Source organism: Mercurialis annua, linkage group LG1-X (genome assembly GCF_937616625.2).
Source record: "Mercurialis annua linkage group LG1-X, ddMerAnnu1.2, whole genome shotgun sequence".
NCBI lineage: Eukaryota > Viridiplantae > Streptophyta > Magnoliopsida > Malpighiales > Euphorbiaceae > Mercurialis > Mercurialis annua.
The window spans coordinates 4386292-4401106 of record NC_065570.1 but is presented as its reverse complement, the minus strand read 5'-3'; the positions used below and the strand labels follow the sequence as shown (position 1 = coordinate 4401106).

The following is a 14815-nucleotide window of genomic DNA, read 5'->3' as shown; positions in this document are numbered from 1 at the left end:
TGTTTGTGAGTGTGGATTAATTAATTAATCGAATTAATTAATAATCTAACTATTACTTGAGATTATAAGGGAGATACAGGCGGAGGTTCCATCTTGTACAATAGACAATATGTATGTAAATGAAGCAATATATGTGATGTGGGGTTTAAATTAACAATTATATGCATTTTCATTCAAAAAAAATATATATATGCATTTTGTATATAATGAGCCCATTAAATATTTTATATTTCCAGCTCCTACTTTTTTTTCTATGATTAATTGTGTGCAAATTGTAATTCTTTTTGACATAATTTTTTATTAATTTCAAGCCGTTATATATATTATATAGTTTAGGAAATGTAAATGTGACACAGAATAAGATGCATAATATTGATTGTAATTGTTTTATAAAATAAAAATTAAAAACCGCATAAAAATCCTAACATAATAAAAATTAATTTTTTAATTTTTTAAAAGAATTTATAAATCCTTTTACAAAGAGAACAAACAAACTTTTTATAAAAAAATGACACATTAATTTTTTTATAAAAAAACAACTAATATAACAAAATGTTTTAAACAATAATAAAGATATGGTCTTTAAGTAATTTCATTTTTAGTTTTGAAAGGTCTTCACTCCTTTCACTTCTTAATTCACGTATAAAGTGAAGTTGATATATGTTTTATCAATAAATTTTAATCAACCAAAATAATAAAAAAAGTTATTGGTTATTTATTTTATTTTACAAAATTAAAATAATATACAAAATAGCTACAGTCAACATAAATGATAGCCATTAGCAACGGAAAAAATAACTATTTAAAATGGAAAGTTTTTACCTAGACCCGGTTCATGTAAAATTTATGAACCTATCCAATAAGGTGTTAGAGAAATGAGAAAAAAGAAAAAATTATGATAAGAGAGAGAAAATTATGTTAGATTTTTTAACACCTCATTAGATAGGTGCATGAAAAATTTATATACCGGAACTAGGTAAGAATTTTCCATTTGAAATATTTCACTATAGTTTTTAATTTGAAAGGTGTGCAACTTGTTATTAGGGGGTTCTATTACTACATGAATTGTATGGTATAAATGATGTTTTGTTACTAAATGTGGGATGTCGATATTTTTTATTTGAACAAAGGCTCAACGCACCCCCTAAACTTGTGATACGGGGTCATCTAACTCAATTTATATTTTTTTTGAGCAAATAACCCCAAAACTCTTTGGGTCAAATAACCCATAATTTTTATTTTTATTTTTAAAAAAAAATTAGGATGAATTTATCACAACAATTAGGGAAATATCTAATTATTTTTTTGCATTCCTCACCTCCGATTTGTATTTTACGCGTTTTAAAAATACAATTATGGGTTACTTGACCCGAAAATGAAGAATTTTGGAGTTATTTGCTCAAAAAAGTATAAATTGGGTTAGATGACCCCGTGACACTAGTTTAGGGAGGGCGTTGACCCTTTGTTCTTTTTTGTTTTGGCTTTCTATACGTGGAAGATCAAATTCACTCTCTATTAAATTTAAATTGTAAATTCATAATTTTTTTTATCAAACTCTTTAAAACAAAGAATTGGCATCTAAAAAATGGATTAGAGATGATCTTAATAAATACATGCTCCAAAAAAATGTTTATGACTTTGGACAGAGTAATTATTTATATCTATACAATTTATCCCTCTATATCAATAGTCCTATTTTAAAATTAACATTTTATCATTTTTGTATTAAAAAATTTAAATCCAGTAAACCTTTTTTTTATTTGTTTTTAATGTAATATTTCCCTTTGTAAAGTCTTTTAACAATAAATTTTATTGATAGAGCGGAGATTTGAATTATTATAATATACTTTTAATGTTCTATAAATCAAACTCATTTAAACATCAATTAGTCGAATTGAAATAATTGTTAAATAGAGCTGACGGATCACTAATTTACATATTTAAAGAGTGTTATTAATAAAATTGAAGAATATAAATGTAAATATAAATTTTATTATTTAACTGAGGCTCTCTTTTTTTTATCTTTTAAATGCATTTTTTTATGTAATACTATCAAGCTGCATTTATATTTTTTTTATAACTAAAACAATTATATATTCGTATAATCTGTACAAATAAATATCAATTAAGTGATTGATTAGACCTTCTCCTACCTAAATCAAATTGCTATGATAGACTATTTGAAAATCATTTACCTAATTGTCACATCTATATTTAATTATTTATATTGTTTGTCAGCGACATGTCATTTTAGGGAGGCCGACTTATTAAATTATTAAAAATGTGATCTTTTTAAATTTATATAAAATAAATTTTAAATAATTTATAAAATAATAACTCAAACAAAAGTATATGTTTATTACTACTATTTAATACGTATATAATAATATACAATTTGTTTTTTTTTCTTCATATGGTGGATTTGGGTATAGCTCTTGGTTTACCACTTGGTCCATTGCCCAAATCTTATAGCAATGAGGCCCACAATCTTAGTACATAACAGACATCTGAGCCTGAGATAGCCCAGCATTTACCTAAAGTTGGGCTGAATTCACAATTTTACACATTTTTTGAGTTTGAAAACTGAAAATCATACATCTAATTAACATTTTGCCAATACAATCCAGTGATTCTTCTATAATTGGTTATTTATTTATTTACGTGTGAGTTGTGGGTTAAGAAGAATTTAAAAGCTCTATAAATTTGCTGAATTTCAACTCTTATTTGATAAATTAGTTTTCTTTAAAAAAACAAGAACTTTCTTTAAACCATATCATAAATAATAGCGTTATAAATGTATTTACACTGACTTTACAAAGAACGAGATATTTGAGTAAGAATATTGGTTATACTGCTCACGTATCATCTAATGAATTTAAAAATTAAATTATATAACCGCCATAATAGTAAAATATTTCAATTAAACTCTTCCGGATTTTTAAATTACAAAAAAGATACAATAAACTAATATTAAGGAATATAAAATAAAATATTCAATAAAAATAATTTTAATTTTATCAAAAAATTAGTAATAAATAATTTCATCTTTATTGTTGAAACATCAATCTTTATCGCAAAAATATCAATTTTTAATGTTGAAACATCTTGATTCAATCTTTAATATTAACATTCATATTCCAAAAATGATGTAATTCAATTTTTATTATGATTAAAAAATAAGAAATATTAAACAATCAAATAATAAAATTAAAATTATCTGTCATCAATATTGAAATAAAGGGTTAATCTTTTAAAAATGTCTTACATTTTTATTTTCTTTTTTTACTATATTCTAAACTTTTAAAATCGTCTGTTTTATCTTAATTTATAATTTTCATTTGCAATTATATAAACTAGACTTTTTCACACAAAAAAGGTTCAAATTTGTCATTTATATTGACGTATAATCTATAGATCTTTAATAAAAAAATGAGTTCAAATATGTCCTTGAATTTTGAAAAAAAATATGATAAATGTTAGTTCAATTTAATTTATTTATTTATTTTTATTTTTTAATGACAACAAGAAGTTGAGTTTGAGTTTTTAGCTCAAATACCACTATGATGTCTAAATTAGAAAAGGTAATGAGATAATTGTATTAGTGAAAATAAGGATAATAATATGACATAAGAAGTTATATGACTTTATGTAATGTTCTATCAATGCATGTTATTAAGACTATTCATTTGGTTCGAATCAAATCGAACTAAACTTAAATGTTAAATTTGAAAATTATAAAAAAATTCAAACCAAATTAGTCAGGTTTTTTTTAATTAAGTTCAATTTTTCAATTCTATTAATACAAGATTTAACTAAAAGATATATTTTTTAAATATATTAAAATAAAAGTTTATTTTTATACCATTAAACCAAATTGAACCAAATTATCTGTTAAATTTAATATTTAGTTTGGTTAATTTTTTCACATCCGTGAATGGTATAATTCTTTTAAAAAGAATTATACATGAGGTATTCTGAATGAATCTCAACCATAAAATGATACATTTAAATATTTTATATCTAAATTAATTCCAACTCGAGATGAATATATTTTTACGGCATTTTTAAATCTTATTCACACTGATTCTTGTTGGAGCCGAATAAATCTCTTCAAAAAGGTAAAATTTTAATTTTAAAAATTGTATTTTTTAGTATGGTTTAAATTTAAAATTTTAATTAAATTAGAAGGACCGCTTTACTAATTCAAATGCAACTTAAGATGTAGCAATAATTTAAAAAGGTTGATATCCCCTTCTGCAGTTTATTTTATTGAAAACGAAATCCTTTGGATTTGAACGTTATGAAAATTACAGAAGCATTGATGAATGATGGGTGATTTGGACCCACTTTCATCATTCAATAGTTGCCTAAAACGAGGGAAAAAGCGAATTTGCTTTATGTTAGCCTAATAATCACTTATGGACCCTCACTTTTGACAAACTTATTGGTAAACATCCTAAATTTTAAAATCGATCAATAAACTCTCTATATTATGTGGCGGTGCTTATTTATGGCTTTTATGGACTAAATACCCTTAACGTCGTGTTTTTTATCATATGTCATTCTTTTAAAAAAATAGCAGCGCTATATCAACTGACACGTTATCAAAATATCCTATTGTCACGACCCGATTCTCGGCATCGAGACCGGCGCTAGGGAATGGGAGTGGTTGCTCCGAAACCCGTAGCAAGCCTTAAAAATACATTAAAATCACTTATTTTTTTTCGCGGAATTCAAACCATTTTCGAACATTTTAAAATCGCAGTTTAAAACGTTCTTATAAAAATTACCATTTAAAACATGCACATAATTTTCTCTTTAATTATTGCATTTTAGTTTCAAAACCATTTCTCTATGGTTTATCATGCATCTTACGTGCATACCATCTTACTATGGTAATTACTGCATTTCACTATGCAGGCCATTTCTCTAATGGACTTAACTGCATTTCACTATGCAGATGCGTTCGCCGCATTTTATTCAAGTGCAGTCGCTCGGACTTTCGCACAGCATTCACATATTACATATTATCAGAGTTTAAGCGTTATAATAAAATATAAAGCATAAATAAGTCCAACGACTACTAAGGTATCACCGTTCATTATTCTAGCTACTGCAACTCTAGACACATAAAGGAAAGTCATTCTCACTTATTCAATCCAGGGATTTCCGGAACAAGAAATTGGAAATCCTCACCTCAAACTACTCGCCTGTAAAAATATTAAATTCAACGGGGTCAGTTATAAAAACTGGTGAATGCGTACAACATGTACTAATAAACATTAATATGAAAGCAATGCATTCCAGATTACCGATTCATATGAAACCCTAAACCATGATTCATGTTCCTATATGCTTTCAAAACAGGAAACATAAATATTCCACATCATTTCATCATATTCGGGTTAACCTTTTATTTTTCTTTGGCCGTATTTATTTTCTCTTTTTGTACTTTTAGCCAGTCAAATCCGATTATTCTTATTTTACGTATTTGAAAGTCCCAGACTCTTCTTACAATACAACGGATTTCGGCAGTACATAAATACTGTCGCCAATTTCACTTTTTTTAATAAAAGGTTCAACCTCTCAGATCTCGGCAGTTTCTCTTTACTGCCTTTGGTCGTCTATATTCCGTTGCCTCTGAAGATCTGTTCACACAGAGTCTAGGCCGTCGCCTGACTTTCCAGGCCGTCGCCAGGATTCACACAGCACATTCACATGCAACCCATTCTAAATGCAATACCGGTGATCACACAGCACTATTGCCGCCCAATAGTAAGCATGTTTCAATGAATCTAAATCGGTTTCAACACTATGAATAGTTCATGCGATTTAAATTCAAAATAAAATAAAGCATTTGCAAATCATGTAAAGCAGTTCGCAATATTTTTAATACTAATATTTAGCAGTATAAGTTGTAAACACAATCACAGTACTCGCTTATTCCAAATATAAAAATACCACCCGTCGAATATTCAAAACCTTTGCTCGCCGGTTTCCGCGACAAAACTCGCTGGATCTAATTTAGAGATTAAACATTAATAAATGTAATAACTCTAAATTCTAGGATAAACTCTAGACCGACTCAACCATATAACCACATAATCACAAACCAAATTTGATTCCGACTATCTATATCCGCGTCATCGTATTTCTATACGATACACCACGTAGTTTATTTATTTCAATAAATAAACATAGAATTATAATTCCATATAATTCTATCACACATTCAATTCACATAATTTTCTAAAATACACCTTTAGAAAATATCAACAAACATATCACAATTCACAAATATCCAAAAATATTTTTCCGTAAAATATTTTTGACCCGGGGCTCGGCCCCCCTTATTTTCTGCCAAAAACATTTCGGCACTAACTGCTGCCAAATGAGTTTAGGACTGAGCCAACATGCTCTATCCCCTCTACTCATACTCCGGTCACCGTATTCCGGTGGTTTTGGCCGGAAAACTCAAAAACGCTAAAAACGCTTAAAAATTCATTTTAAGCCATTTTAACACCGAAATTCACCAAAATTATTTTCAAATACATTTTTATTTTTTTATCTTGCAAAAACAGCAGCCCAAAATTTTAAAATATTTATTTTTCATTATTTTAGCCATTAAAACCGAAATATCAATTAATAATCAAAACCGATTATTAATCCGTCAAAACACTTCGATTAAATCACTTAAATTCCATAAATAATTATCATATGTATTTCCAGAAATTTTTCATGAATTATTTCTGTCCAGAAATTAAAATGACCGTTTTACCCTTTTTAGAACAATTTTGGCCGAATAGAGTTATTAAAAATTAAACCCGATTATTAAACCGCTAAAAATTAACCATCAACCATTTAATTAACATCAACCACAAATATAACTCATACATGAACCAATTTATTTCCAGAAATTAAAAATCCCTTTATTTACCATTTTTAAGCTATTTTTAAGCTTTAAAATAATTAAAAATCGAAACTTCAACCATTAAATTAATACCCGAATTATTTAACATTTTTGATCCACAAAAATTACACTTTAAAGCATATTTTAACTTCAACATATAGATCAGCCCAGAAATTAAATAAATAATTTAATTTTCACGGAAAAATTATTTTAAAACCGAAACCCACATAAATAACAACCAAAACCAATTAATTATCCATCAAACATCAAATATAAACCATCCTATGCATGTTTCTAACACTTAACCAACATCAGCAAGTAAAAGTAAGGTTTTGAGCTTGAAATTATACCTCAAACGAACATGCAAACACACACACACGATCTACGCAATATTCCCGACAACTTTTGTGAAGAAAGTTTTGAGAGAAAATAAAAGTGTAAGGTTTTGTGTTGGGAGCTATGGAGTATTCGGCACCCACAAAATGAAGAAGATGAAATAGAGACTTGGGCACCAAGTTTAGCTTAGGAAAATATCTAGATATTATTTGGTTGTTCAATTATTTACAAGTTTGCCATTATGGCATTCTTGTAAATAATTCGAACTCTAGGGGCAAAATAAACTCAACTTTCTCAAACACTCAAAAACATTAAATCATATCATATGGGCTGAGTTAAAATATTTTTGGGCCTTTAAAAAATATTTAAAATAATTATTTTTACGGTTTTTAGTGAAAAATCACAAAATTCACTTTTAACACGTAAAATTGCCAAAAATCACATTTAAGGCAAACACATAGCAAATCACATTTTTACCTTTATAAATTCACCACGTGAATTTATTCACTATTTTCGAGGTCCTAATCAATTAAAATCGGACACACACGAAAATAAACACTAATAATTCTACGGGGTATTACACCTATTTATATTTAAACACCCAAAATATCTTTAAAACGATTAAAAATTAATTAAAAAAATAAAAATATAACCCAATCAAACCTCCCGGTCAATCCATCCACCACTTATCACAGACTGCCGCCTTCGGTCATCTTATCGGGTGCGGAGACGAGCAGCTCGTCTTCTCAGATCTGAGAAGATCAATTGTTCTTCTCAATTCGTTTGAGAAGATGAATTCTCAGAGAAAAACCCATATGAGTTTTTCACGGATCTGTTTTTGAAGAACAACTTTACATATGTTATTGGAGAAACAGGGGGACAACCGGTGGGTGGCGATAGATGGATTGATCGGGTGGTTTGGGTTAGATTGGACAGAATTTGTTTTTTTTCTTAATAAAATTTTAATAGTTTCAGGGGTATTGTGGGTGTTTTGTTTTTTTAGGGTATTTTGAAAACGTGTCAGTTGATAAAAAAAACGGCGCTATAAATATTTTAGTCCATAAGAACCATGGGTGAGCGCCGCCACATAACACAAAGAGTTTACGATCATTTTTAAATAAATTTTTCTATTATTAATTATATAACTCCCTATAATGGTCTACTAATAAAGATTTATTTTGACCTTTCAATTAAAATACAAGATCAAATAACACTAAATTTGTGGTTTTAAATTAAAAAATTTCAAACTAGGCATTTGAACAAAAACTCTTAAAATAGTATTTTTTAGTTCCAAAATGATCAATAGTTTATGGACACTTCAGCTCTAATTTTTCTAATTATTTTCTGTCATTTGAGCAAATTGAATAATAAGAGTCAAATCAATTAATTTCTGAATATTATTATTTAAAACTATAAATTCATTCTTAATTGATATTTTATGTTAAATTGGATGTGCAAAATAAATTTTTATTAGCTCTATAAATCATCAATGAACTATAATGTAAATGGTAGGTGTCCTAGACGTATTTTTATTAAGACCGTATGATTAATTTTGTCTACAAGCTTTAAAATATCTCCTCTTCGATGGTAAAAAGGCAAAATAGATACTATAATTTTATTGTTTTAACTTTTAGGTTTTGAACCTGATGCCATATTTACTGCAATTTTACTTTTGAACTCAGAGCTGAATCTTTCCTTAACGTTTGACCCATCATTTTGTATTTTCCCAAACTTCGAGATGAAGTATGCTATTCTTTTTTGTTTCTCTTTCTCAAAAGTTTAGCTTTCAGTTAAAGTCTTTTTCTTTTTCGAGTTAAAGCCATTTTGTATGCACAATTTCTTCACCAGATGTTTATGCATTTACAATTACAATGATAAATAAGTACATTTTTATTTACTCAATTCTTTAATTTAAACGTTCCACAATGAATGTGGAGTTAGAATTTAAGCCTTTATAATTTCACCAATTTAATGGTGGAAGCCGAATTTAAAAGTGAAAACGAATTGGAATATTTGTGGGTTATTCGAGGTTGGCTTGAAATCTTTTTAAAAATCGGCTCAAAACATTTAAGTCGAGTTTTAACTATTTGAATTTTATCTTGAACCGACTTCAAATATTAATTATAATAATTTGTGATGCTTGTGAGTCCAAACCAACCTTGTATACTTACAAGTTAATAATTTATCTTTTTATTATATTTGTTTTAATAATTGTTTTTATTTTTATTGAACTTGACCTTTGGCTAATTCGGATATTGTTCATGTTCAAACTCGAATACGCATGACATACACGAGTTCAAATTTGCTATAATTGCAAATCGGCTCGGCCGGTTTACGGCTCTAGTAGATTTTTTTGATTTTTTTATCTTTTCAAATATGCCCATTAAAATATGTGGATTATTTTATCTCTCTCAAACATATTAACAATTTTATAAAAAGAATCTTAGATAGACCGAGTTTATTACGTCATCTGTAGACTAAATTTTCGTAAACTAAGTCAATCACATTATTAGAGCTCATTCAAATAATGGAAATATTGCAATACACCATTAAAATGTGAATACATTAATTACACATTTATTATAATATTACTATCATTTTAATAAGGTATTATGATGTGATTGACTTATTTTACATGTGACGTACTAGATTTGGTTTATATAAAAATTTCTCCTGTTTTACAGTCTCTATAGCAATAATAATAATATTTTTTCAGTAATTTTACGGTTTTCATATTTTAATTTTGTCATGTTTAGTTAGAGTTCGAATCTTTCAGTTTCTTTAAATTAAAATATTCAACTTAACATTCATGCTATTTTTATCTAGTGATACTGAAAGAGGATAACTCATTATATGGAAATCTTTTATTATTTTATATGACAAAATGAATTGAAAATTCAAATTAATCAATTGGCTTAGTTCTTAAGCTTTACGTGAGAGTGAAAGCAAAAGTGAAGATGAGAGGTCACTTTTGTAAAAATGTCTGAAGCAAAGTAGCAAATAAAAAGTGATAGTTAAAAAGGTTTTAAGGTGGGACCAAAGAAAGTGTTTCTTTTGGACTCAAAATGTTTGTTTTTTCTTTTCTTTGTGGTGTGAGATACATACACATATATTAATTACATTACTATATAGTTTTTCATTTACTACATTAAAGTTGAGGATGAGATTAGTCTCACATTTTTAGCCATATATCTCCATTGCCCACTTTGGATCTTTTTCTTGGTGCTCCAAAGCCCCTCTCCATATATTTTGGTCCCACCCTAAGCCACCTTTTAGATCATTTTCCACTATTAAAAATTAAATAAATTTCTATTATTTATTAAGAATAAATAGATTCGTGAGCGGAAAATACACAAAGGACACATTCACAAGTTCGTAAAAAAGACCACATTCATAGATCAATCACCATATTCATTGCAAACTCTAACAAAGTAGATTAATAAGTCATTTTATTTATTTATTTTTATAAAATTTTCATTTTCATTTTATTTGATTTTTTTTTGATTTGTTAATTTTTTAGGATGATTATAATTAGTTGCCATTAAATTTTGATGAAAAAAAAAAGAGTAATGTCAAGACTGAACTAATACAAATATAAATTAAAATAAATAAAAGTTTAGATTTGTAATATAAGATAACAAAAGTTGAGGGACTATGAATAAAAATGGCTCAGAATTAACATTTATTCAAATCAGTGATAAAACTAGATCAGACTGGCTGATTTAGGTGAGACTGGGTATAGGCTAGTTGTCGGTCCAACTGATAAAAATTGAAAATTCAGTCTAATGAAATTGGACAAACCGGGATGAAATGATGATTAAACCAATGGTTAAACTGGTTAAATCGAATGTTGAATCAGTTAAACCGGAAGTTAGACCATAAACCTTTTTCAAAATTTATTTATATATATGAGTTTACTCACCCTATTCGAGTAACAATTAAACCAAAAATTGATGCCCTCACCGATTCGATTACCACTTCGGTTTATAAAACACTAATCTAAATATAAACTTAAAGAAGAAAAAATATTATAAGTTACTACTAGGATAAAATTTGCCAAAATGAGCATTGAAACAACAACTTGCATACAAATCGCAAAAGAGTTTGAAGTAATTGCACTCACACTCAGCAAACATATATCCAAAATTAACAAACACCCACTTGCCCTAAATTAAGAAAAATTCCCCTTTTACGAATAGGACGAACATCAATGCCATTTCACATTTACAAAAATGATTCATTGAATTTTCATTACTTGCCCCAATTCATATGTATTTTGTTTCCTCTTTAAATACGAATCCTTCAATTTTGCTATACAGGACAAAAAAATGACTCCGCCATGGAAGTTTAATTCCTGCGATGAAGATTCATAATTTAATAATGTTTTGATTTATCACTATTTTTTTTAGCAAACCGTGTGATAAGCAATCTATAAATAAAATAAATACATAATATGAACCTCAATTGTAATGCATATGTACATTACTTTCAAGTGTACATTTAATCTGGTCAGTAGCTCATATATGATACTTTCTATCCAAGGTTGAAGATTATTCTCTCTATCCCTATATTTAAGAGGAGACATTGGTTTTATGTACATAAATTAATGATTCTTTTTTTTGTCCTATTAGTAATAATTTTGTAATTTATGAATAGAGAGTAATATGGATAAAATAAAATAAAAAGTAAAAGAGAGGTTTTATATAAAAATGACATAAAAATTATAACGAGATGTATAAAAATGATTATATCTTTTTTTTTAAAAAAATTAAAATTGAACTTTATTAATTACGAACAAAAATTAACAAATTCACAATCGGAAAAGGAATAATTCCGTCAAAAATACTATTTTTTTAATAAATAGTACACCTTCCGTTTTTTTAGTTGTCCATTTAACAATACATATTTATCTATATTTACTTGTCCATTTAGATTTTCATGATGATTTTAATTTTAATTTTTTAAATTTATCCATATTTAATAAATGACTATATGTTTTAATTTAAAAAGCATTTATTAATTTATAGGGTTATATCAGTATTTCTCCTTATAATTTAAGATAAAAGGAGCGCTGTATTGGTATGTATAATTTTGGGTAAATAGAGAAATAAAAAGAACAGAGTATATCACTCTTACATGAATGAATTTTAATTTTAAAAAAGAGTAGAGAACTTATATTAAAAAGTTATAAATATAAAGATGCATTTGATTTTTTTTAAAAACAATAGAGTTTTTAAGACTCCACATATATATATTAACACAATTTTTTTTAAAAAAATCAAAATCTAAGAAACAGATTTTTTTCAAAAATGTTTTTAAACATTGTTTTTTTAATATGTTTATATATTCATAATTATGAAAGATATAATTATACAATATTTATTGATATTTAAATATAGTAAAATGAAAAAAAATGGTAAAGTAGGGCCAAGGAAGAGAAAGAGGAAGCAAAGTGGCGAAGACATTGAAGGCGGCGTAAAAAGCGAGCCTTATATTTTTACCTTTTCGCTTTTTGCTTTCACTTTTTCTCAGATGGGTCCCACCCATCCCTTCCCTCTTGTTTTTCTTTTTCTCTTTAGCTTTTTCTTTTGTCTTTCCTACGTCAACTCCATCCTTACCCACTATTTAATCCACTTTTTTTTTTATTTCTCTTAAATAATCACATTTTTATCATTTATTAATAAATAACAAAATATGCTAATTATATCATGTAAATTGTATATTATACACTAACACGCACAACTCTTTTTTTTGACCCATATTATATTAGAAATTTTAATCATGTGTTAACTTATGTATAATTCATTTTGAAAAATGAACTAACATTTTATATCAATACCAATTTTATGATATGCGTTTTTAGATTTTTTTTAGTTTAAAAAATTAGACCTATTTTATATAAGTTGTTCGCAAAAACTAGCAAAAACTAATTATTATGCATTTTAAATCAGACAAATTATCATTTGAATAAAATTGGAAGCTGAAATCCCGACCTGCACAAACAAAGACTTGGCCACTAGACCAAGCCTTTAAGTGCGGGTTTTAGATATGAAAGTTAGGTTCAATTAAAAAAAAATTATCTATATGATTATATTTTATCAACATAAGATTATCTAAAAGAATTATTCTAATTAGAAAAAGATATTACTAGACCTACTTGTGCATTACATTAACATATAAATTAAGAATATTAAGATGCCTAGATAATAGATATCACAATAAGAAAATAATTATATTAGCAGATATCTTAAGGAAAGACAACTTGTATTATTTTATTGGTTTTTAATTGATAAAAAGCAAAAAGGACATGACACCCTATTATCTTATATTAGAAAAATCAGAAGATATTATATTAAGTGGTGTTCGAACTTTTCTAAACCTGCTATTTTGATATCTTAATTTTTATATTTTACATTAGTATTTTAACTTTAGAACAAATATATAAAATCTCTGTGCAATGATACATTTATATAACTGGAATCAAAATAAAAATTATTGTTAATCTTATTAATAGTATGATGATGGCCGAAAATACTCATTTGATACACTATTGAAATGCAAATTAAAATTTTCTGTTTTTTTTTTCTCGTTTTGCTTTTCATATTTTTAAATTTAATTAATTGTTTTTAAAACAAAGCAAATCAAATTGCATCATATATTGTTTTCCTGATTGAAAAATAAAGTTAATTAAATTCAGATTTTAGTTGGATTGGTTTCTATTTTCAAATTTGGGGCTGAAGCAGTTCCATCTCTAGTATTACTTTTTCTTGTTTCAAAATCATCTGGTAGCGTATTCACCATTGTCATTGTCTTTTCCATCATTAAGTGACATTTTCCTTTTATTACATGATTATGATTTGTTATTCCTCCATGCCCTGTTTTACCCACCACAAAACAAACATCCTAATTAGTAATTCCTGATGGATAAAATTTATTAAAAAATATGTTCACAACTGTTATCTATTCTTTGTTTCCAAATCACTATTTCTTCAACAATTTGAAATGATGTTGGTAATCAATAAAGAGTGCTAAAAGGAATACTAGATATAAGGTATGTATTTCCAAGCCTTCAATGAAATTACATGCAAATGACTTGGGATAATCATCAACATTAGGGCACAATTGATAGGTCTGTTTCTTATTCAGATGTTTAATATTTCTGATGGATCATATATTCGGTCGTTTGAAATGCAATTTTTACATTCTTATATAATATAACATAATTGGATTAATTTTTTCAACTTGTTCGTTTTTTGCATATTTCTAATGCGATCATTGTGCATCATTAATCTATTATTTTTTAATGAAGCAGTTCGTTTTTGAATTATCTAGAAGTTAGAGATTCAATTTTTTTAAATTTCACTGTTCCATTACCAATTAGTATAATTTTTTTACAGTTATTTTGCACTTAGGGATAATTTCTAATTTGAAATTTAAAAAGAAAAATTGTGTTATAATTTTTTTCAAGTATGATTGAAATTTGCAGAAAATTCATTTTTAGTTCCTTCTAACATTGTTTTGCAGTTCTGGAAATTGTTCTCTACATGTTGGCTCAAAATAAATTAACTA

At 26.8% G+C, this 14815-nt stretch overlaps 1 long non-coding RNA gene across 1 annotated transcript; it reads right to left on the bottom strand.

Moving 5' to 3' along the window:
* Positions 1-4933: 4933 nt before the first annotated feature.
* LOC126680118 (uncharacterized) lies at positions 4934-7542 on the bottom strand. The gene is made up of 3 exons (XR_007641055.2): positions 7261-7542; positions 5932-6019; positions 4934-5210 (listed from the first exon to the last, which is right to left on the bottom strand). It is a non-coding gene; the product is annotated as an uncharacterized LOC126680118 (long non-coding RNA).
* Between the last annotated feature and the right edge of the window lie 7273 nt (positions 7543-14815).